This window comes from Protopterus annectens, chromosome 1.part0 (genome assembly GCF_019279795.1).
Source record: "Protopterus annectens isolate FY-2018-M chromosome 1.part0, PAN1.0, whole genome shotgun sequence".
NCBI classification, from domain to species: Eukaryota; Metazoa; Chordata; order Ceratodontiformes; family Protopteridae; genus Protopterus; species Protopterus annectens.
The window spans coordinates 1,710,263,294-1,710,290,195 of record NC_056725.1 but is presented as its reverse complement, the minus strand read 5'-3'; the positions used below and the strand labels follow the sequence as shown (position 1 = coordinate 1,710,290,195).

General features: G+C 39.6%; 1 protein-coding gene across 1 annotated transcript in view; it reads left to right on the top strand.

Moving 5' to 3' along the window:
* The window catches only part of SHPRH (SNF2 histone linker PHD RING helicase), a 1,609,144-nt gene that overhangs the window by 287,465 nt on the left and 1,294,777 nt on the right, over nucleotides 1-26,902 (top strand). The gene's annotated exons all lie outside the window — the stretch shown is intronic.

Below are 26,902 nucleotides of genomic sequence, written 5' to 3'. Positions count from 1 at the left end.
ATCCCACTAATTCCATGCTTAAAACAGGAGTTCCTATGGTGGGCTCAGGCATGCCAGTCAAACCCAGGCCTACCCTTTCGCAGATGTCAAGCAAGCCAGACCATCACAACAGACGCTTCAGACCTAGGATGGGGGCACACATGCTGGACAAATGCGTGCAAGGATTGTGGACACAGGATCAACTTCAACTGCACATCAACCTAAAAGAAATGCTGGCAGTAAAACTGGCAATCCAAAAGTTCAAACCATTTCTCAAAGAGGGCCAGTTGATGATAAGGACAGACAACACCACAGTCATGTGGTACATCAACAAACAGGGAGGCACTCATTCATACCCCTATGCAGAATGACCTTGGAGCTGTGGACCCTGGCACTCAGCTACAACATCCAGTTACAGGCAATATTTGTACCAGGAAAGACAATACCCTAGCAGACATATTAAGCAGAACCACTTCGGATGCCCACGAATGGAAGCTTCATCCGGACATCTTCAAGACCATCTCAAAGAAATGGGGAATGCCACAGATAGACCTATTCGCATCACCTCTCAATCACCAGCTCAAAAAATTCTGCACAAGGACATTCCACCCATTAGCATGGAAAGTGGATTTGCTCTCTTTCAACTGGAAAGGCCTAACAGCATATGCATTCCCGCCTCTTCCTTTGATACACAAGGTACTACTAAAAATCAAGGAAGAACGTCCAAGGATAATCCTGATAGCTCCAAACTGGCCAAGACAACACTGGTACCCACTACTGAGGAGCATGTCTCGGAACAATATGTGGACAATTCCCCTGATGCCTTTGATGTTAACGCAGAACAACTACAGCATCATACATCCAAACCTAAAAACCTTACAACTGACTGCATGGAACATCACATAACAGCAGCTATTCCAGAACTTTCCCAAAGAGTTAAAGACATTATTCTGGAAGCACGCAGACCTTCAACAAGAAGGAACTATGCTGGAAAATGGAAAAGGTTTGTCATCTGGAGTACGGAAAGAGGAAAAGATGTGTCAAACATAGATATGCCTAACATCCTGGAGTATCTGGCCGTACTTCTTCATTCAGGCCTGTCCTACTCCTCCATCAAGATACATGCATCAGCTATTTCAGCAGAATACAGCTATGATACACCTGTTTTTTCGCACCCTTTGCTCAGACAATTCCTCAGAGGAATCAAGAATGTAAAACCTCCAAGGAAACCACCATTACCAGCTTGGGATTTAAACTTTGTGCTAGAAAAGTTGACACTAGCACCCTTTGAACCAGCAGCAACAGCAGACCTACAACACCTATCATGGAAAACTGCTTTCCTACTGGCAATTACTTCAGCAAGGAGGGTTTCAGAACTACAGGCCTTAATGGCAGTGCAACCCTTCCTAATCTTCCACCAAGATAGAGTGTCCATGAGGACTAATCCTACATTTATGCCTAAGGTGGTATCCAGAGTGTCTTTAAACCAGGCAATCCACCTACCTACCTTCTTTCCCAACCCACAAAACAGAGGGGAAAGAATACTGCATACCTTGGATGTACATAGACAGCTATGCTACTACTTGGACAGAACAAAAAATAGCAGAAAGACTGACCAACTTTTTGTAGCCTATGCAACAGGAAGGGAAGGAAAAGCTATTTCCAAACAGACAATCTCCAAATGGATAGGAAATTGCATACGATTCTGTTACTCCTTCCATGGAAAACCAATTCCACAGAACATAAGACCTCATTCTACAAGAGCAACAGCCACTACCACAGCCTTCTTACGAGGAGTGGCAACCAAAGACATTATTGAGGTGGCTACTTGGACCTCCGTGCATACATTTGCCAAGCATTATAATTTGCCTCTATATTCCAGATCCCGAGCAGGGTTTGCCACTGCTGTACTGCAAGGGATCCTAAACACACCATAATATACCTTTATCCTCCTCCCCCTAGTTGGCTATGGTATTCTACCCACTTGTTATGACTGCAGATGCATCCATGAAGGACATAGTACAGTTTTGTACCTACCATAAATGTAGATGTCCGAACTGGATAGCATCTGCAGTCAGGATTACCCTCCCACCATCCCTCTGTGGTACTCCTAGGGTGTTTACCCTTCTAATAGCTAGCTGTTGGGGAGTCTTTTATGGTGTATTTGTTTTTGTATATGTACATACATGCTTATTGTTGTGTTTACCTCTATCTATTTGGAAACATTGGCATCTATCCAAATTTTAGCCTGCAAGAGGGCTACTGGCATCTGGGGCAAGAAACACTGAGGAAAATGGCGTCGGCTGATGCCTTTATACCCGAAGACCAACAGAGATGACGTCGGGTGGAGTGCGACATCAGCCGAAGCCGGACCCGGACTTTGGAATCCGGCCGACTGAAGGGCTGCCTGACGACAGGACAACCCACTTGTTATGACTGCAGATGCTATCCAGTTCGGACATCTACATTTATGGTAGGTACAAAACTGTACTTTTCCAAGCAAACCATATCCTCTTGGATATCTAAAACGATCACCTTTTGCTATACTGCCCATGGCAGAAGGCTTCCCTTCCCAGTAAAGGCACACTCCACTAGGGCAGTATCTTTCTCTGGAACCTTTTTCAAAGGTCTGGATACAGCTGCCATTTTAGAAGCAGATACATGGTCCTCTGTCCATAGCTTTACCAAACACTACAGGTTGGACATTGTTTCTAGGGCCAGAGCAGGGTTTGTCAGAGTCATCTTGCATGGGTTTGTGGAAAATGCTTCTGTTCCTCCTCCCAATTCTTCATACAGGAGATTTTGCACTCTCTCTTGTGTTATGAATACAGCAGTATATGTATAGGAGGACATAGTATTGTTGTGTAAAATCTTACCATAACTTTAGATGTCCTTCCCTTCTATATGCTGCTGTATAGTTTCCCATCCTGCTTTCCCCCTTGCACTTACCTGACTCCTGGGTACCCACTCTGTAGTCGCTGTTTCTGGTAGCATTCAGTTCTGAGGAGGGTGTGCACTGATGTCCGTTTTGTACCCATCTGTTTATGGCCGATGTCCACAGAGAGAGACATGTGACATCACATGCACCCTAGCGGTATCATCTATCTTTTGTAAAGTGGCTGGACATACGAGAGTCGACCAGGAGCGGACTCCCTTGTGTTATGAATACAGCAGCATATAGATGAGAAGGGCATCTAAAGTTATGGTAAGATTTTACACAATACATTCTTAGTACAAATGCCTGAATAACTTATTTCTGAGTATGACCTTCCTACTTTCTCTTTTTGACCGCATGACATGCAGTGGGAACATTAACTTTCTTGGCAAATGTACATACTACAGAAACATCAGTTTATGTCCATTGTTTTAGAATATTTATTTGTTGTAACTGTTTTCCCCAGTTGTCTCACCTTATAATTTGTTTCACTTTTTCACATCAATTTCAAAAGGTCCTTGTCACTTCACCAGGAAATTTTTTTCAGTATTGGGTCCCAAGTACTTTATTTCCTGGATTTAATTCTTTGTGGTGATCATTTTTGTTTATACAGTCTCTGCTTTTGTCTGCTGTGCTCTCTAACATGTACTCTTACTATTGCCATTATAGTCCCTAACTTGTATGTGTCTGAAAATCGCTTATCCCACTCTTAAAAGAAGGTATTGTCCTCCTACCACATTTATTTTGCTTTATCTAGCAAGCCTCAAGGATGTCTGGCATAAATTATTTTAAATGGTGTGAATTCACTTGAGGTTTGGGTACTTCTTTTACAACAGAGAGAAGATATGGAAACAGTCGGGTCCAGTTTCTCTTATCCACTTCCCCCTCCACTTTGCTTGCCTTTCATATTGTAGATTTTTAAGTTGTCATTGAAGTGCTCAACTAGCCTGTCTTTCTGAGAGTGGCATGCAAATGCCCTTAGCTGTTTCGCTTCACAAAATATTGGCAAAGTTTATACATTACTCTGGACATGAATGGGATGTCTTGATCAGTAAGAATTGTTCAGATAATTTCTACCATATGAAAAATACAGTAATTCATTATAGCCGCTTTAGTGTTCATCTCGGTTAAGATTTAGGACCTTGGGCACGCTGCTCCTCTCTCCCACACTGTGTTTTAATGTACCATGGAAATGCTTGCCAGTTAAAAAACATTGATAATGCAGTAATTGTTTGGAATTCTGTACAGTGCATTTCAATTTGGTTAGACAAGTGTACTGACACCTTTTCTATTTTATTTTTCATTTACATTTTAGTATTTCAAGTCAAGATCTCGACTACTCCACCACAAACCTTCTAATAATGTTATTGCAGTGTGCCCAAGTTCCTAAGTCTTAACAGACTTGAACACTAAAGTGGCTGTAAATAATGAATGTATGTACATCACCCTAGACTGTATTTTGTTCTACAATGTATTGTACCCTTGACTCAGCAGCTGGATGAAGAGAATCCTCTCCCCAAACATTTGGCATTATTTTCTTATTAAATCTGTTTAATATCGCCCTAACTCTGATGTACCTACCAACTGATAGCATAAGTTCTTTAGATACTAAAATTTACAGAGATGCTACAGATTTTACCTATTCATCCAAATTACTTGAAAAAACCCTAGCATAAGTTAGCTCTAGGCAAAACAAAAATACATTCCTTTATCATTGACTGTTTTTGCACTTACTTTTCCGTGGTGTGGAATCTGCTCTGCTCAGGCCGACTCAAATCCTCTATTCTGTCCCTAATTCCCACCCCCCCTTCTCTAGCTTAATACTAAATTCAGCTCCATCCCCAAGATTTATTAACCAGTCACTCTCCTTATCTTTCTGTGACATCACAGCCACGTTAAAATCCTTATTGCTAATCCAGTCACTCTTACTCTAATATTCCTTTCCCCCTCTTTCTCTCTGCTAACGTCTTCCACCTGCATACTTCTCCAACTACTGTTCAACTCTTTTTCTTTATAATGTAGATTATCTCCCTTAAATTTCATCATAAGCTCTACATTGTCCTTTCCTATAATAACCTCACTACCTAAACTCCTTCCTTCACTTTACTGTAACCTTACACTTAGTACTCATCCATTCATCATACTAGCTAACACATTTTCTTACTTTTTCTTTCTCCTCAACAATATCAACCAAACTGTCTCATATCCTGCATAATATGCCTCCTGCTAATCTGTGGCTCTACACCTTCCAAATACATTAGGACAAATCTATACCGCTATACCGTTTAACACTAGTCAACTTGACTTTTCTGTCACAACATAACATTCTACTACTCACCTCTCCTAAACATCACCCCATCATACTATCAGATTAAGCTTCTATTTAAACCTCTCCAATAGTTATATCCTACCTACCCCTCACATGTACCAACCTTCATGTATCCACTTATTCAAATATAACTGCTTTACATCACTATCTACCAACCATACTGCCTACCCTATGCCAAAAACTAAGTCAAAATTCCAACATCATTATATCTACAACAATATATCTCTATCCGGAGATGCACACCCAAACCCATGTCCTAAACTGTCAACCTTAGTCTCTCACTCTTCACATTCTGATGACTCTCTGTCAACCCCACCTCTTTCTAACCTCCCCTCTCTCTATCAGTTCTGTCATATCACTCTAAGAAGAATCTATAACGAACTTTTATAACTTCATGCCTGGATCTCCCGATATTCCCTTGGTGTTCTGATACTTGCAGAAACTTGGCTTCACAAAGCTGCTAAAGGCGCTGAGATTGTACTACTTGGCTATAATTCCATTAGACTAGACTGTGTCAACAAAAAGGCTGGAGCATTGTCATTTTTTTATAAAAGTACTCTGAACCTATCCATTCTCCCACAACCCACTCCAGCTTTCTTAAACTCGGAAACTCTGAAATTAATTAAAATTAACAAAAATAAAAGTATAGTAATTATAGGTACCTACATCCCACCTGGAAACACTGTGTCCACCTTGGAAAAAATCCTAGCTTGGACTTCTTCCAATGCCCTGTATGAAACCATCAATACTAGCTGATGCCAATATAGATTGGCAAACAATAACCTCAGCTAATCCCTCAAACTCAGTACAGTTCTATACTTTCACTTAACTAATCATCTGTCCAACTAGATATGATAAAGCATCTGGTAAACAATCCATCCTTGACTGGAATCTTACCTCCTCTCCTGAACTAATCTCAAACCCTGGCGCTGTAGCTGACAACCGAAATGATCAAAGTACAATATTTGCAGTAAGAATCTCCAAAACTAACCCTAAAACTCACTCATATAGACAGGTGAGAAAACTAACCGCCTTTAACAAACAGATCTTCATCGACGCTCTAAAAGCCTACAGCTGGCTATCCCTCAAAACATTACCAATAGATGATGCTGTAATGGAAACCAATAATTGTTTCCTAAGCATTCTTAACTGTCTTGCCCCTACCAGGACAAGGAGAATTAAAGCAAATCCAGTTCCGTGACTTACCGTGGAAGCTCTGCTCAAAATGAGATGGATAGACAAGGAATAGAAAGCCTGGAAGAAAACTTAAATGACCACAACCTTCCAAAGTATAGACAACTCAGAAACTTAAGTTCCAAATTTTACAAAGTAGGAAAAACACTATTCAGCACATCAGAATGGCACCCTTAACAATCCTAAGGCTTTCTGGAGCTCTATTAACAGATTATTACAACCTAGACATGCTTGTCAGGAAACCTCCAGACCTAATAACGTACAGATGTTCATCGTGTTTCACTGTTGCAGTCATTACTCTTGGGTTATCCTACTTGCAGGCTACCCTCAGTCGGCCAGAATTCCAAAGTCTAGGTCCGGCGTCGGTTGCTGACGCCTCTTCCCTGATGTCAGTGCGCCAGGGGTATAAAAGATGCAGCCGACACCATTTTCTTCAGTCTTTCTTGCCGCGCGGTGCCCGAAGCAAAAGGAGTTCGCAAGTGCTAGTTGGCCGACTCCTGAGATTTTCGAATCCGAATTTCAGAACCGAAGTCTTCATTAAAGCCAAGTACCCCATTGGGGAAACTTTTTTCTTGCTCCAGACCGATGTCATAAAAAGTTAACAATTGTATTTCTTGTGGGAAGCAAATACCTCATTAGGATTTTCACTCTTACTGTATTCCTTGCCTAGGCCCTGATCACAACATTGCTAGCTGTCGTTTTTGTGCTAGATTTAACCAACGCACTATCAAGCGTCGGTTCGATTTTGCATTTCATTACTTTGGCCGAAAATTTAATTATATAATGCCGTCGGACCAGCCGACTACCGGAGTTTACAAACAACGCAAGGAAAAGGATAGGCATCCGAGGTCCAAAACCGACGACGAAGCCTCTGCTAGGCCAGTCGCCGGTTCTCAGTGAGGTGCTTTCACAGCCCCTGGCGCCCGCTACCTCAGAGCCACAGGCCGCTTCCGACTCCCACGTGGAGCCGACTGGGCCTCTGGATACTTAAGGTATTGGACACTCTGAAATCATTCCCTCAGATGGGTCCGGAGCTGCTGAGCAGGTATCGGCTTCTGAGGGTGTCTTCAGACCTACACAACTATATATTAAGCCATCTTCAGCTTCAAAGACTAAAGCAGCACTAAAGACAAAGAAACAAGTACAGCATTTTCCTACTCAGACTTCCACGCCAAAAAAACAGATGCTCAAAATGGCCGAAGACCTAATTACTTTGATCAGGGGCTCCCATCCCCCTCCTGATAAGAGGCCTAGGCAAGAGACAGAGTATGATTCTTCTGATCAGGTTTCTATTTCCTCGGGTTCCTCTTCTGAACAGGATTACTCCATGCTTCCCTATGAGGATTCTGATGCTGAAGAATCCATTCCTTCAGCCTCTCCTCCTGAGGATTATTCTTTTGGGGAAACCCTGCATACCATGAGGGAGCATTTAGATGCTACAGGGTCCCGGATTCTCATAAATTTCTATATAAAAACCCCGCTGCTGACTCAGAAACTATATCTCAGGGTCCCAAGGGGATTAAAGCTTCCACTGCAAAAAAACCTGTCCCCTCTGATAGGGATTCCAGGGCTCTAGACAGATGGGGGGGGGGAGTCTACACTTCTGCTATCCTGGCTGTAAGGGCTTTACATTGTCAGTTTCATATGCTTAAATATCAGCAATGTTTACTGTCATTGCTTAAACAGAAATTGTTGACAAATACTGAATGTTCAGAGAACAAGGAATTGCAGGATTTATTGCATGCAGCTGAACAAGTGGGAAAGCATACTTTGCAATGTGGTTATGATTCACTGGAGGCCTCTTGCAGGGCCGCTGTTACAGGTTCTGTTATTAGAAGGCATGCTTGGTTAAAGGAACAGATTCTGCCTGATCATGTTAAAGCAAAATTATTAGATGCACCAATACAGCATGATACTTTGTTTGGTACTAAAGCAGAAGAGGTGTTGAAAAAAAAAAGAAAAAAAAATGGAGGATAAAGCAAAATCCATGCAGACAGTCAAGGATTTCCTACAGGTACAGCCACCCAGGTTTAGCGGAAACTGGCCTTCCAAAAATTGGTCCCTTCCAGTGTCAGACAGACCACAAAGAGGCAGATACAGGCGTCCCAGAGGCAGATCTCAGCCCCAAGGCTCATACAGGCCTAAACAATGTGGTGCTCCTACCTCCAAAAGCGGAGAAGACAAATCACAACCTTACAGTAAACAGTCCCAATGACTTTCCTGTACCAGATCCAATCACTTTTCTTTTGGCAGCCCCCTTAGGGGGAAAACTAGCACTTTTATCATCAAATTGGCAAATGGTTCCCCAAGACAAATGGGTTCTGAACATACTGTCCCAAGGCTACAGGTTCCATTTTCACACTGTACCAAGGTCAAAAGGTATGCCAGACCTGCCACACATTCAATGGGCAGAGGCACAAAAACAAATTACAGCCCTCATCGACATGAGGGCCATTCAGCCAGTACCACAACAGGAGCAGGGGCAAGGATTTTACTCCAGACTTTTCCTAGTACTCAGAAAGGGCAAAACCTGAAGACCAATACTGGACCTGTCTATACTAAATACATTTCTGGAAGTTCCAAAATTCAAGATGTTGACTCTGCAGCAGCTACTGCCCATGCTGGGCAAGAAGGCTTGGCTCATAACTTTTCACCTACAAGAGGCATGCCTGCATGTCCCAATTAGACAGTCTTACAGAAGATACCTCAGATTCATAACTGGCTCAATGCATTACCAGTTCTCTGCACTGCCCTTTGGCTTATCTACTGCGCCCAGGGTCTTCACAAAATGCCTGGCACCAGTAATTGCGTTTTGCAGACAAAAAGGAATTCAAATATATCCCTACTTGGACGATTGCCTAATGCAGAGAACAAAGACATTCTTCTACCTCATGGCGTTTGTAAAAAGATTACTAATTGGCTTAGGGTACACAGTAAACGAAAATAAATCAAAACTAGTGCCCTCTCAAGAGATAATATTCCTGGGTGAAAGCTTAAATACAGCTGCCCAGATGGCTTATCTCACGCCAGACAAACAAAAGCAACTGACTTCTTACTTCAAGAAATTGGCAACAAAAACCCACCTATCTGCAAGGAAAATCCTGCAGACCCCGCTCCTGCAGACCTTGGGTTTCATGGCATCCTGCATTCTACTAATTCCATATGCCAGACTGCTTATGAGGAAACTACAATGGTATCTAAAAAGTGTTTGGACTCAGCAATGCCACAGCCTGGAGACAGTAATTGCACTCATTCCCTGCCTTCAACAGGAGTGTCAATGGTGGGCAGAAGCCTGTCACCACAACAAGGGTCTGCCATTCAGTTTACCCAAAGCCGGACAGACACTGATAACAGATGCATCAGATTATGCCTGGGGGGCCCATATGGCAGGAAATGTATTCAGGGCACATGGCCTGCAAACCAGATGCATCTTCACATCAATCAAAAAGAGATGCTAGCTGTTCAAAATGCCCTGACCGCTTTCAAGGACCTGCTTCATCCAGGACAGTTACTGATAAAGACAGACAACACTACGGTCATGTGGTACATAAACAAGCAGGGAGGTACAAATCCCTACCCCCCTCTGCAGACAAGCAATGACCTTATGGGACACAGCATTGGCTTTTCAAATTCACCTGCAAGCACAATTCCTGCCAGCAAAAACAAATACTCTGGCAGACGAACTAAGCAGAAACCTCATGGATCCCCATGAATGGAAACTGGATCCACAAGTCTTCAGCATGATAACAAGGAAATGGGGATGCCCAGACATAGATCTATTTGCCTCCCCTCACAACTGCCAATTGCAGAGATTTTGCACAAGGATTTATCACAAGCAAGCATGGAAAGTGGACGCCCTATCCTTCAGCTGGAAAAATCTAACAGTATATGCTTTTCCTTCACTGCCTCTCCTTCCCAGGGTACTCCTAAAGGTCAGACAAGAGAAGCCAAAAATGATACTGATTGCACCAGACTGGCCACGCCAGCACTGGTACCCAATCCTAAAGAGCTTGTCTCAAGGTCCTGCATGGATATTGCCTCAAACTTCTCACTTGCTGACCCAACAAAACAATCAGATCCTGTACAGCCAACTCAGGACCTTAAATCTGGCAGCATGGCAGATAATGTAGCCATTCAGAACACTCCTCTTTCAAAAGCTGTTATGAATGTTATTTTGGAGGCCAGGAGGCCCAGCACCAGAAAATCTTTTGCAGAAAAATGGAAGAGATTCTGTGCTTGGAACCAGGAACAAGGCATTGACACATGTTTACCAAATATCCCTCAGATTTTACAATACCTAACTGAGATGCTGAACAAAGGCCTTTCCTTCTCATCAATTAAGATTCATGCCTCTGCCTTTTCAGCCCATTACAATATGGAACCACCTATCTTTTCACATCCTTTAATAAGGCAGTACCTCAGAGGGGCCAAAAACATTAGGCCTCCAAGGAGAGCACCAATTCTGGCCTGGGACCTCAGTTATGTTTTGGAAGAACTCACACTGCCTCCTTTTGAGCCAGCATCAAAAGCAGATATAAAATACTTATCCTGGAAAACAGCTCTGCTCCTAGCAACAACCTCTGCAAGGCGAGTCTCGGAGTTACAAGCACTCATGGCTGTGGAACCTTTCATCATTTTTCATCCAGACAGGGTTTCTCTGAGAACAGACCCTATATTTATGCCTAAGGTGGTGTGCAGTGTGGCCCTTACCAAACCATTCACTTGCCAACCTTTTATCCTAATCCACAGAAAAAGGGTGAGAAAATTCTGCATTCTTTGGACATACACAGGCAGTTACGATTCTACTTGGACAGAACTAAAGCTTTCAGAAAGACTGAGCAACTTTGTGTCATATGCTGCAGGATCACAAGGAAAGGCTATCTCATAACAGACTATTTCAAAATGGATAGGCCATTGCATCCGTTTCTGCTGTTTTCAACATGGCAAATCCGTGCCTAAGGACATCACAGGAGTACCGACCAAAGATATCTTAGAGGCTGCAACTTGGAGTTCAGTGCACACCTTCACAAAGCACTGCCACTTACCTCTTTACTCTAAGTCCAGAGCAGGTTTTGTCACTGCAGTTCTGCAGGGCCTCATAGCCTCTCCTAATGCTATTTAGCCCAGCCGCCCTTCCTCAGCTTTGGGATTCAACCCAAGAGTAATGACTGCAACAGTGAAACACGATGAACATAGTACAGTTGTGTACATACCATAAATGTAGATGCTCGAGTGTATTCACTGTTGCAGTCCGGGTTACCCACCCACCATCCCCCTTTTCTTTGCCGGGTCTTATCTGCTGCACAAAGGAGGTGCCTCAACTGAAATTTCTAATCCCTGACCAATAACCATTCTATCCCATATATCTAAAATTCTAGAAAAATGTGAAGACACTAAGCTCCTTACCTTTCTATCAGAAAATAAATTACTGTCTTCCACTCAACATGGTTTCAAACCACAGTAAACCACTACTGCTCTACTCCATTTCACCTGTAAATTTAAGAAATGAAGGTACACTAAACCCCACGCTATTCTTAGACCTGTCTAAAGCCTTTGTTACTGTTTTACATTATAAACTCTTACTGTGGCTATCCAAATTAGATCTGTCAAATACATCCTTACGTTCCTTAGTTACCTCTCCAGTAGAGCACAGACAGTGAGATGGAAGAAAGGCCTTCCTACTTTCCTCCCAGTTAAAATCAGTGCCCCACAAGGTCACTTCCTGTTTAATTGCTTTAATAATAATCCACACCACCTGTAAACAAGCCACAGTAATGCAATAAGTAGATGATTCTACTTTGATCTGCTCTGCAAAAACCCTACCAAACCTATGAGACTCTACATAACAGACCTTTTCATCTATTGAGTACTGGTTCTCTACATCCCAATTGTTTCTCAATTCCAGCAAAATAAAACTAATATTATTCACCTCAAAACCTCTCTCCAGCTTCGAGACATTCTTCACCATCTCCTCAGCCAGTTGCACAAAGACTGAACAAGTCCAAGCTGCAAAATATCTCAGAGTAATTATTAATAACCAGCTAAAATATGCAGCACTTCGACTATGCTATAAAGAAAATTCACCAAAAACTGTGTTCCTTTATATAGGATTAAACATTTCCTTACAGAAACTGCCAAAAAATGCATAGCTTCAGTTTGCTTACTCCCTTCTCTCCTGTATGCTTCTCCCATTTTTAGTAATCTACATATCACACTGCTGTCCAAAGTCGAACAATTCTACAACAAAATAGCTAAATTTGCAGAAAATCTTTCATACCATTCTTACCATTGTCTGGCATTCAGATCAAACTGGTTTGGTGTACCTCACAGCCTTACTTCAGCACAACTTTCTTCTGTTCACAAAATAATACGCAAGCCTAATTAGTGTCCCTTTACAACAAACCTCATTATGCCTCACTTCCCAGAAAGACTACTTGGATCTGAAAACAAGTCTCTCCTCACAATGACTAAATCCAAGAATTCTGCTGGTGACTCCTTATGTTCATATAGGAATTCTTCCTTGAACAGAAGGCTGTCCAAAACTCCAGTTCCATAACAGAGCAGTTAATAAGTCACTTGAAAGAAAAACTGTTCCTGCACACCTGCAGGGTGATCTGAATAAATTGATCATATACAGTCTCTGTCTCCCTCTCTCTCTCTCTCTCTTTGTCTCTCTATCTATTCAGCTCATCTCCAATAAATTCTAGTTCCATTTTATTAACAAACAAACAAAAAAAAAAAACAGCTTCTTTTATAACTTTTTAGTTTTCTGAAACTAACATACCCCTCACATAGGCTCTAGAAACTTCGTGGTGTATCCCCGTGGCATGGCTACACTTATAAAGGCCCTTGTGGCTGTTAGCCCTAGTATACAACTATGAACTATCAACAGATTTACACAGTAGAAAAGAAGATACAATCGAGAATTACAGAAGCTACAGTGCAAAGATGTAGACTGATAACTGAAATGCATAATGGGGAAATAACTGTAGAAGCATTTAGAAGCCTTTTTTCTGTTAATAAAGTGGAAGGAGAATTGATTAGAGACGAGAGGGAGGGGGGTTGTATTTGTTGTGTTCTGTAAAATAGTCAAGTGGAGATTTTCTTCCTGGGCTTCCTTTGCAAAGGGGTTTATTTTCCAAACCCAGTCAGATTACCTCTGTAAACAAAGGCAAAATAAATAAATTCCTAATTATGGTCTGTTCCCTGTCAGCTTCCACACTGACATCTGTTATTACCTTAATTCCTGGAGATTTTATATATATACATACACATATATATATATATATATATATATATATATGTGTGTGTGTGTGTGTATACACTTTCTGTGTCTCTCCACTGATCTCTTTTGTTACTTTAAGTACTGGGATCTTTTGGCAAAGGTCATTATCATATTTGTCTAACCTTTCTTCTCAGAGCTGCATCTTAGCTCCTTTTTCTCTACTTGGGATGTTTATTGTCAGTGTCTGTAATTGACCTATCTCCTTGTTTGCTGTAACAGTTTTGAATTGAGGACAGTCTTGTTCAATTATCACATCCTGTGTTGAGCTTGACACAAGTTCTGCTGGCTGTAACACTTTGTCTAGAACAGTTTGTGTTTCTACATCTGCTATAGGTACGTACTTCTGTCTCTAGTTACTCGTGCTTGATTTTCTGTTTAATAGTTGTTTTAAACCTACAGAGGTAATATTCTCTAGCAAATGTAGTCATTCTCTCTGTATCCTACAGTTCTTGCATTTCTTTTCTGTTTACCACAGTATTACACTTGACAAGTTCAGAAACAGCTCATTGACAAATAAGATATTACAGTCCTAGTAAAGAATTCAGTGTTTACATTTGATAGGAATGCATTCAGTTACAATCTGCTGGCTTTAACAGTCTTTTCAGATACTTCATTGCTATTTGTAATTGTACATTATTTTGTTGTATGCCATTTTCCAGAACATTTTTTTACTTGCAGGCAGAGACTTACTTAGCTGAAGGCTTATTACTAGCCTTTGGTGCATGCAAGTCTAACTTTGGGTTTGCAGTTTCATGGAACAACGAATATTCTGCTAAAACAACTAGCTGTTTATAAGACTTAGTATCACTTAGGAATACCCACTTTCTTAACTTGAGAGAGCCTGCCCTTTTATATTTGCCCACAGCGAAGATTTGTAGAGTTGCAATTACATAATTTATATTACGTTCCAACCAGTCTCAAAATATGGATTTACTCAGATCTTTGTGACTTAACTGGTCTCTCCTTACTGAATGTCCATTTGTGAAACTCCAGGGACTGCGTCTCATGTGAGGTTCCAGTTCAAGCCAAAAGTTCTTGCTTCAGCTTTTGATGGTTGTGTGTTATTGTCTTTTTCCAGGTCCATGTACCCTCAGTGAATCCCAGGTTAATTGAGAGTACAGTGTTGTGGCTCATTCTGTTTGGGGACAGATTTCTGTAGCTATATACCTCTTGAATGCCAACATGTAGGCCTCCACATCATCATCTTTCCAGAGTTTCCTTAAAATGCCACAGTATTTGTGATTCCCAGTGAAGTGTGAGGCTAATTCACGATTATAGATATCTATTTTTGCATGCTGTGCAGGTGTTGATCAGTGGCTAGACTTCTCTCTTGAAAAGCATTGTTCGAATTCACTAAGGCCTCAGCTGATTTTTCCATTTTGCACAGAACTCAGCAGCTACCATTAGTTACACGCACCATGAAGACTGCCTTTCCAGAGTAAATACTTGCTTGGATCCAAGAGCTTTAATAGATGCTCCAAGCAGCCATTTATACTGCCACAAGGATCCCTTCAAGTAACGTGAACAGACATTCTACAAGGGTTTAATATTTCCCTGTGGTATTATCAGAATGCATCTCATGCAGTACATTGGAGATTTTCCGTCGTTTTAAGAAGTGTTTAGTCTGGAAGTTTGCTTTAATTTACTGAGTCAGTAATTGACACTCACCTAGAGCTTGCAGTCCTTCTGGGGCTGGGAAAAAGTCATGACAGAGCAAGTAGGAAAGTCAAAGTCTAGAAATGTAGTATAGTGCAGTAGCAAAAAGGCAGTTTTTAACAGTTCTGCAGCTTTAGACAACTTTATTTGCAAAAAGAAACAGAAACGGTAAACTTTTTCCCAAAATGTGAAGATGGTAGAAACAACAAGGAAAATAAACATTCCATTATAGGTTTCACTAACCTGTTATGCACTTTGCAGGTGTGCAGCTATTAACTCTGAACCCTGTCCATGTTATGTATAGCTCCGTAATGCTTCCACAGCCACAACATACTTCTCAGAAATGCAGGCCAACAGTCAGTCTGGAGCAGCACAACACACTTGACAGTGGAGTGGACATGTACAAAGTTTACTTTGTACTGTTTTGAGATACAGTTTTACATTTAGTCTGTTCTTGTATTCCAACAAGTAATACATTCTTGAACAAAATATAGTCTACTTTGCAGGAGGTTTGTTCAAAGTGGTGAGGTAGGAGAGAAGTTAATTGTAAAGCTGGATATTCCCAAGAAATGCAGGAGAGTTAGAGGCAACAAACACAAAACAAAACAAAGGATTGCTTCTGTTTTTATGTTTAAGAGATGATTGTCATTTTTCTAAAGAGCCTAGAAGTCACAACTCTCCCCTTGTCAATAGCCACAATATATCCAAGAAACAAAACAAGCAAAAAAAAAATCTGTGGTTACAGAAGCTGTGAAATGCAAATGTACACTCACTCTTTGCCCTGTCTCATATTTATATGCTTATGTGCAAAACTTCGTTGTTATGACCGACTCCTGGTGGCCCTCTTGAAGGACTTATGATAATGTCACTGGCAGGATGCTGCCATGGTTGTAGGCTCTGAGGATCTTTCATGACCTTTGATAAGTCCTCTTGAGACAAGACTTAGAGGGTTGCCTTTATGTGGATAAAGTTGGACTCTTCATTGACAGTGTTTCATACCTGAAAAGAAAACAAAGGAGAACATGTCCTTGACAACCTGGATAAGAACCTATAGAGAGCTGCAAGCTCAGACCTTCCTAAGTCCACTAGGATTAATGGTATCCAATTCATGGTGCTTTTCACATAGCAAAGGAAACAGGTGTTGCAGTGGATTGTGTGGAATCAGTGACTTCACTGATCATTTGTACTAATATTTTCACATATCAAACCCCTGTTTATAGACTTTCATGTGGGAGACATTCCTACCATCCTTTCTTGCAGCATAGCTCATCACAAAATTCAATGAGTGTTTAGCTGTTGGGATGCATTGCTCATACAAGATCCTTCATGGTTCAGTGAAAGTGGACTTCCTGGAAGAGGCAATGCCACATAAAATCAGCTGGAGTTTGGTACACTACTACTTGAATAGAAGACACTGGAAGGGGCAGAGGTCAGGGCTGTCTTGCTGCAGTCTATCAACCTATCTCCTATGTAATGTAAGCAATCCAAGTGGCAGGTGCTTATATTTCTCTGCATAGAAGCGATGCAGTTAATTATAGACATAAACATCACCCTTACAGCTGTTCACATCCTGGGTGACTTAGATATACTGGTGGACTTCATCCCCCAGTCTTTTTATGAAGCTGGAAATTTTGGGAATCTTCTCTGGTCAAAATCTAAAGGAGTAGGACATCTTATTGATGAGCTATTAGCCCTCTGGAATCACTATTTAACCATAGCCTCCAAACAGGCTTTGTGCGTAATGAATGGAAGACAGCAACAGTCATTCCTCTGCACAAAGGTGGGCCATCTGCAGACCTAGGAAACTACAAACCCATAAGTCTTACTAATCTCATATGCAAGCCATACAAAGAATTATCATGTGAATGATCAATAATAACAGAAGAAACCTCCAGACACTGGACCCCACCCAGTTTGGTTATGTCAAAGGACAGGGCATGCCTACTCAACCTGTTGGACTTCTTTGTGAAGGTCACCAAAGCAATGGATGAGGGCAAAATGGTTCACACTGCCTACCTTGACCTGGCAAGGCATTTTTCACAATGTATTGTTGACCAACTCAAGAAGTTAGGTATAAACCCTTATGTCGCCCAGCAGATAGCCAGCTGGCTCACAGACAGGAATCAGGAAATTAGAAGTGGGGAGTCTATCTCTATAAAGATTGCGTCTTTTAGGCATTTACTTTTCTGAAGTCAATGCCAATGTCATGGGCTTCTGGCTGACCGAATTTGCAGATTGCAAATTAGTAGTAGTCATAGACCCCCCTACTGTCACTAATGTTTTCCAGGAAGGGCTGACACAGACAAATAGCTTTTGTCAGTGCTGTGGATTAAAATGAAATTGCAAGAAATGCATAATAGTATCTTTTGAGAAGTCATCAACCCCTAGGAACTATCATATTGCCACCACACCCCTAAGAGTTGATCTAGTAGTCATGAACTTGGGGACACAGACAATATTCTAGCCTTTGACCATGGTGTGTCTGTAGTAGCGAGGAAATCATTTTGTGTTGTGCAACTTATAAACAAAGTATGGCATTTAGGTCCAAGAAGGTCATTGTTCAACTGTATTCAGCATTCATTAGACCTATCATTGAGTACAGTGCCTCCTTTGATATGTACCTAAACAGGTCTGTCCAACATTTGGAATGTCCACAGAGATTCCTCACCAAAGGAATACAGGGAGTAAGTAATATGTCCTATGCTGACCACCTCAAAACCTTATTCCTGTATACTCCTACAGGCAGTTGAAGGAAGATGTATGGCTGGGATACAGGGCATTGTCAGACTCCACCCTGAGTGACCTCCTGCATATCCACAAAACAAGCAGCACCATAATTACCCATTCCAGGGAGTTAAACCTTGTATAATATAAATATGACCTGCTGGAGAGACAGGTATGTATACCAGAGACTACCCCTTCTTTGGAACAGGCTCCTGATTATTGTGAAGGCACTCATCCATGTGAAGCAGAGTTCCTCCTTAACTCACTTCAAAGGTTGTTGTTGTGTCTTTCGGCTTTTCCCGGTTAGGGGTCGCCACAGCAGAACTCCGGTCCGCTAATGATTGGCAGTAGATTTTTACGTGCTGAGTTGCCGGCCCTGACGCACAACCTTCAACGAAGGTATGCCCATTCACGCATGTCTCCACACAGAAGACGCTGTAGCTGAGAATCGAACAGGACAACGTCTTACTGTGAGGCGACAATGCTACCACAGCACCACCACCACAGTTAACTCTCTTCAAAGGTAACTTGGATAATTGGATGGGGGACAGAAATTTCATTGCTTGTTTGGCACCTATGTGTCTAATGGACACAGCCTGAAAATGGTTCATTTCCAGCCCCCTCCTTACACTTATAAAGGGTACCAGGACTTGTTAGACATTTGGGATGCATGGCTAGGCTTAGCCTAGTACACATCTGTGAGCATGTGAGCTGTTAACTGCAATGCAGAATGCATTATTTAATTCAAGTGATTTATGCTCAGTCTTCCATGTCTGCAACTGTATCAGAGATACTGGTTGAGTAAATTTATGTAACTAGGAAAATGATTTTTCTAAGCTATGATACAGAATCAGAATTATCTAAACATAATTAGGCCTTGATGAGTCTAATTATGATGGCTGCCAAAAAAGCAATTAAGAAGAAATGGAAATCAGTCTAAACCAATTGTACTAGAAGCAGGGAAGATTGTAACAGAGATAAAACAACTGGAACTGGGATCTTTAGAAAAGGGTAGGAGCAAAAAGGGACATTGTCTGAACAGTACATAAAGGGGAGGAACGAGGTTTAAAAGAAGGCAGGATTTGAATGAGTTATGTAATGTTTGACTGACAATGTGAGTAGATTATAAGTGATGTATAATGTTTGCAACTAAAATTGTGTCAGTATGGTTTGTGATGTAAAATGCTTGCAACTAAGATTAGATCAGTATGGCTTGTTTTCATTTATATAAATGTATGATTGTGTCGTAACTGATAATTTAGTAAAGATGTTTCTTGTGTAAAAAAAAAATCTTCCACATGTAGTTAAAAGCAATACCAGCAGAGTGATTCAAATGTGTATTTCTAGAGTTGGAACATTGTATATGCATACATTTCTCAGACGTTAGTCATTTATGCCACCAGTATCATTGATTGGCCTACTTCCAGAAGCCAGATAAGCACACCATTGGAGATTTTCTTTTCTTTTTTGTAGTGTATTTTGATATATATTGTTTGATGGTGAATCAGTATCAAGTTTTGATTAACGTTAATTACTGTATCATTTGTGGAAAGAAAATCCCTCACAAAGACTTTCACATGCTTTGCTCTGCCTTGACATGATTTGGACTAGTTTCCTCATATTATCAGCTTCACTCTGAGGATATTCCATAAGAGAAAAGGAGTCTTTCCAGCAGTCTGCAGTAAAAGAGGTGCATACCTGGCTCTGGCAATGGCCCACGCCACCAGGAACATCATCATCAACCCTCTTTTTTCCCATTTTCTCCATCGGATCAGTGGGCTGCGTCAGATGTCACCATCTCTCATGATTCAATGCCATTCTCCTACCTTCTCTGACAGTCATGCCTGACTGTTGCATGTCTTCTTTCACACAGTCCATCTATCTTTTTGCTGGATGCCCTAATTTCTTCTTGCCTGTCCCAAATGTTATTGTCCAGATTGCATTCTGTTTCTCTGCACATGTGCCTGTATACCTTAATCTGTTCTCTTTGATTTTCTCTGCCATTGGAGCAACTTGGGGTTCTTCTCTGTCCTCATTTCTTCACCTGTCCTACAGTGTGCATCCTACCACCCATCTCAGGCACTTCATCTCTATCACTTCTAGCTTCCTCAGTTGCTCTGCCTTTACTGCCCAGGTTGTTGTACCATGCAATAGCACTGGTTGCACCTCTGTTTTGTACACTTTACCTGTCAGCTTTTTTGGCATTCTTTTGTCATACACTATACTGGCAATCTGTGCCAGTTGGCACCTCTGTTTCAAATAACTGTTTTTAACACATTCAGTATATTTATTGTCTGTACTGTAAATAATATTTAAATATCACTCTGTCCTCTTTCTGCCAACTACTTGTAGAAGGTTTGCTTTTTTCTTGTTTTTTTTTCTTTCTTCCTTTTACCTTTCCTTTTTTGATAGCATAATTATTGTTAATTTTCAGTATGCACTTTTTAGTTACACCACCAATTTATATGTTACATAATTTGAAAACATTGCTCAGTTAACTGCATTTTATTTATCTACATTAGTCTTGTCTGATTTAAAGCCTGCCTTTGTATTATTCACCTGCTAAATGTTTTAATGTATTGTCTGTGCCAGTCAGGCCAGGGTCATAACTGAACAATTCATTTACCAGCAAACGCACTGTATGAGGAAAACTAAACACCGGACAGCAAGCGTAAATAAAATCAACTGTTTATTATTAACAAATACAAACGTTAAACGCTTAACGAATCACCGCGTTTTTCGTCCAACACATCCAGACTTCATCAGAAAACACCATAATTACAAATTACCCTTTATATATCCTACACAAACATTTGAATTATCCAATCACATCTAGAGTTTGACTCATTTATATATATTCCTACTGTTTAATTCATCACACTAACCTCATTTTATATCACTTAAAATTCTATAGTTTCTTGAATATGCTAAAAACATCACTTGTAAATCCAAATCTAAATTATAAACTAAATATAATTTGATATAATTTGGATCCAGTGTTTTACATATAAATATATATCGTACACCATATATAAAAATATATACTAAATCAACCATATTTTAAATAAAATACTACCACCAAGTGGTCAAAAGGGAAATTGCAAAATTGCAAATACATAACAACGAGACATTTGATAATATATTAATTATAAAACATATTAAAATATATAAAAATGTAATGTGAAGTAATATAAAGCGATGTTAGACAATAACTTGCAATGTATATTAAATATAAAATATTAAATATTTTAAATATTTTAAATACATATAAATATTAATGTTAAAAAATATTTTTTGAGAAATCCTATGTAGCCATACTCATGAAATATAAATCATAAAATTAACATCTTAAAATTAAATCTTAAAATTGGCCATTAACATAAAATGTTTACAAGCATGTTTATATATTTTCATAGTCTAGCTGCCCTCATTCTAAGAACTGGTGCAAGGGAAATATTATCATTAAGACCTGGGAATTTATTAGCCTCCAAAATAATCTGCCAATATAATTCCCGATATTCAATTTTAGTTTCCCATAAGCCCCCTCTTTAATCTTTTTGAACTTCTTCAACAATGAAAAACTTGTATTTTGCTAGGGGACATATTAACGTGTGTCTATATAAAGCATTCCCTTCTTTTTTTATTTTTTATATCACTGATATGTTCATCAACTTTCCTTTTTATCTTTCTCTCAGTTTTACCAACGTAAAAACCAGAACATACCCCACATGTAGCAATATATATAACACCATACGATTCACATGTTCTATGTATTTTACCTACAATTTATTTTCCCCTTGATTCAATCACTATACTTTCTGTATCTGCCATCCATGGGCACTGTGCACACATCCCACATGGGTATGTGCCCTTTATTTTCATCATCTTCTTTTTTACTATTTTATTCTGAGCCATCAACCAATCTTTAATATTTGTCCTCTTCTATATATGATTTTCAAAGGTTCTTTACATTTTAACCCTAAATCAGTAAGTTTAATAAATTTGTCCCATTCTTTCTTGAATATTTTTTTAATTATCCATGAATCTCCACTAAAATCAGTAATAAATGCCTGATTAAATAATTTATTTTTACCATCACTAAAATCTATTACCTCAACACTATTACTTCCTTCGTTTTTTTCCAAATTTGGTGATCCTTTACCTAATATTGGTTCAAATCCACTTTTTCTACCTTCAATAACTTCATGTTTAATATTATTACAAAATTCTAAAGGTCAAAAATTCAGATTAGTCACCAAAATCTTTATCATCTGAAGTTATCCTTGATATTCTAACATATTTACCTTTTACTATACTTTTTTTCTGATGGAGGGGATGTCCACTAGTATAATGCAAATATGAATTAGAGTATGTTTTCTTCCTAAATATTTTTGACTTAAAGTGATTTGTAACTTTAATTAATAACACATCCAAGTAATTCATCTCATTAGTTCCAATTTCATACGTAAATTTTAAGAAATCAGTAGAATTATTTATATATTGTATAAATTCATCCAATCTTTCTTTACTATCATGCCAAAATATAACTATATCATCTAAAAAACGCTTATATAAACTCCAACTCTCTCTATATATACTATTGTATATAAACTTCCTTTCCCAGGTGTTCAAGACCATATTGGCATATAAAGAATGTTGTACATGAGGGTAATGAATCTATAGGACACGTTGTTGTTACTTGCAATGATTATAAAAATGTTAACATTTTTAACTATACAGAATTAGACATTAATGATACTTATTTTAGTTTATTTTCTAAAGGTCTAAATTTTGTCCCAAGAACAAAATGTGATATTAGTAGATTAGTCATAGATTTAAAAATGTTTGTTAGGAAGATTAATTTGGAATTGATATGTGGAGATATATTAAATGGTGAAGATGAATCCAATTTGTTAAAGAAAAGAAGTGTTTGGAATCCTCCAGCACACCCACAGTTAAGGAATTCTGAATTTTTTTTAGAAAATGAATTAAGACAGGATGTAAAGAAAAATAGATTTGCACTGAATCTTTCTTCTACAGAAATACAACTACTTCAACAGTTAAAAGGGAATATTAATTTGAGAGTGATGAAACCCGATAAAGGGGGGCATAGTACTTATGAATTCCATTTTGTATGAGGCTAAAATGTTGAATATTTTACAAGATACATTGAAATATGACAATATTTCAAAAAATGAAATTTTTATAGGATATAGAAGAATATATTTAGCCTTATATGATTTATTTTTAGAAGGATTCATTGAGAAAGAGATGTTTGAATTTTTATATAATAATAAGCCTAGAGTTCCTTCCATTTTCAGTATCCTGAAAGTTCACAAAAATCTTTTAGATCCACCACTATGCCCGATAGTGGCGGCTGAAGGTTCAGCAATTTCACCATCAGCTAGATATATAGATGTGAAATTAAAACATTTGATGATGAGGGGAGAATCCTATCTCAAAGGTTCTTGGGATTTTTTAAGAAATGTTAAGGAGAGTATGTTTCAAGAACATCTGCTTTTTGTAACCATAGATGTGGTTGATTTATTTGGATCTATACAACACGATATAGGTTTAGAATGGTTTGAAGAAGCAATAAGAGATTTTGGAGAGTTAAGTGATAATGAAACATATATATGTTTGAATCTGATGGAATTGGTATTAAAATATAATTATATGTTTTTTCAAGGTGAATATTTTCGTCAATTAAATGGGGTTGCCATGGGGGCAAGGTGCACCCCTTTATATGCCAATATGGTCTTGAACACCTGGGAAAGGAAGTTTATATACAACAGTATATATAGAGAGAGTTGGAGTTTATATAAGCGTTTTTAGAAGATATAGTTATATTTTGGCATGATAGTAAAGAAAGATTGGATGAATTTATACAATATATAAATAATTCTACTGATTTCTTAAAATTTACGTATGAAATTGGAACTAATGAGATGAATTACTTGGATGTGTTATTAATTAAAGTTACGAATCACTTTAAGTCAAAAATATTTAGGAAGAAAACATACTCTAATTCATATTTGCATTATACTAGTGGACATCCCCTCCATCAGAAAAAAAGTATAGTAAAAGGTAAATTTGTTAGAATATCAAGGATGACTTCAGATGATAAGATTTTGGTGACGAATGTGAATTTTTTGACTCAAATTTTTTTAGAAAGAGGTTATCCTTTAGAATTTTGTAATAATATTAAACATGAAGTTATTGAAGGTAAAAAAAAGTAGATTTGAACCAATATTAGGTAAAGGATCACCAAATTTGGAAAATAATGAAGGAAGTAATAGTGTTGAGGTAATAGATTTTAGTGATGGTAAAAAGAAATTATTTAATCAGGCATTTATTACTGATTTTAGTGGAGATTCATGGATAATTAAAATATTTGAGAAAGAATGGGACAAATTTATTAAACTTACTGATTTAGGGTTAAAATGTAAAGAACCTTTGAAAATCATATATAGAAGAGGACGAAATATTAAAGATTGGTTGATGGCTCAGAATAAAATAGTAAAAAAGAAGATGATGAAAATAAAGGGCACATACCCATGTGGGATGTGTGCACAGTGCCCATGGATGGCAGATACAGAAAGTATAGTGATTGAATCAAGGGGAAAAGAAATTGTAAGTAAAATACATAGAACATGTGAATCTTACGGTGTTATATATATTGCTACATGTGGGGTATGTTCTGGTTTTTACATTGGTAAAACTGAGAGAAAGATAAAAAGGAGAGTTTATGAACATATCAATGATATAAAAAATAAAAAAGAAGTGCATGCTTTATATACACGTTAATATGTCCCCTAGCGAAATACAAGATGTTCTTCGTCTCCCATTGCTGCAGTCCTTACATATGGGTATTCCGCTGTCCACAATCGGCCCGAATACCAAAAGGCTAGAACCGGCGTCGGTCATCGGCGCCCGAGACTGACGTCAGTACGTGCCAGTACAAATGCGCATGACCGACGCCATAACCTCAGTCTTTCTTGCCGCGTGGTCCTAAGCAGAAGCAGCATTTGCAAGTGCCGTTCGGCGTTCTGGAATTGTCGGTTTTCGAGTTTCAGACCGGAGACCAAGTTGGGCTAAGTACCCGCTAGACACTTTTGTCTTTTTCTTGCCTCAGTATTGGCGGATGTCAGAAAAAGTTAATAACTGTATTTCTTGTGGGAAACAGATTCCTCATAGGGATTACCATTCACTCTGCATTCCTTGTTTGGGGCCTGAGCACGACGTTGTTGGGTGTCGCTTTTGTGCTACTTTTAACAAGCGTACTATTAAACGTCGGTTGGAATGTGCTAGGCTGGTGTTTGGTAAACGTTGTAATTACAATATGCCGTCGGATTCTCCAACGCCTGGTTCTTCTAAGAAACGCAAAGAAAAGTCTTTGCGGTCCAAACAGGATGAGTCGTCCACTCCGGACGCTGGTTCTGTAGAACCACTGACTACTTCAGCGGCTCCTTCTGAAAGTTTACCTGAGTCTCAAGGGGAGCCTTTGTTACTACAGGAAGTGGCTTCTCCTGTGTTAGGCCAGGCTGAGGGTGCTTCTCTGATGTCAGTGGTTCCCTCCCCTCATAGGGTAGTTAGGCCTCCTCCTTCTCAAAGCAAAGCCCATTCTAAGTCTAAGTCTGCCCCTGCTGGTGCTAGTCCCCAGGGTCCAGCTCCTAGGAAGCACATGTTAAAGATGGCTGAAGATTTGATTACTTTAATTAGGGGTTCTATGCCCCCGCGTAAGAGGCCCAGGGTAGAGACAGAGTTGGAGGGTTTGGTTCAGTCTTCCAATGAGTCAGATTCCTCTGTAGAAGAACTTCAGGATTTCCCTCCCTATTCTGATTCGGAGGCTGAGGACACTACTCCCTCTGCGTCCCCTCCAGAAGATTTTTCTTTCTCTGAGACTTTGCATTCCATGAGGGAACATTTCAAATGGGAGGGCCAGGATTATTCTGATTCTCGTAAAAGGCTAAGAGAATTCTTGTTTTTGCCTCGGCATAGGCCCTTGGCTATTCCCCCTGTACTGGATGTTGTTCAGGATGTATTTTCTGAGGCTGCCCTTAACCCAGATTCTCTGCCTCCTGCCCCGGTTAAACCAGATAGATACTACAGGGTTCCGGAAGCTCACAAGTACTTATATAAGAGTCCTAGGGCTGATCCAGAAACTATTACTCAAGGCCCCAAAGGTGTTAGGGCTTCTGTGGTTAGGAATCCAGTTCCTCTGGACAAGGATGCTAGGGCCCTGGATAGGTGGGGTAACAAACTGTATACCTCTTCTACTTTGGCTATGAGAGCTTTAAATTGTCAGTTTCATATGCTCAGGTATCAAAATTATTTGCTGGGCCAATTGAAATGTAAAGTAAATGCTTTAGCTGAAGGTATTGAATGTAAGGAGCTTCAGGATTTAGTGCATGCTTCAGACCAAGTTGGTAAGCATTCTTTGCAGTGTGGTTTTGATGCTTTACAGGCTTCTTCCAGGGTGGCTGCTACTAGTTCAGTTGTTCGCAGGCATGCCTGGCTTAAAGATCAGACCTTGTCAGAGCATGTTAAGGCTCGAATTATGGATGCTCCTCTACAATCTGATGTTCTTTTTGGTCCTCCAGTAGAATCGGTTTTGAAAAAAATGGAGGAAAAAGCTAAGTCTATGCAGACAGTTAAGGACTTTTTAAAGGTTCAGCCCCCTAAGTTCAGTAGGAATTGGCCTGCTAAGGGATGGTCTTTCCCCTCTTCGGATTATCAATCTAGGGGCAGGTTGAGGCGAGGTAGAGGTAGGGCTTCCTCTCAGGGCCCTGTTACTTCT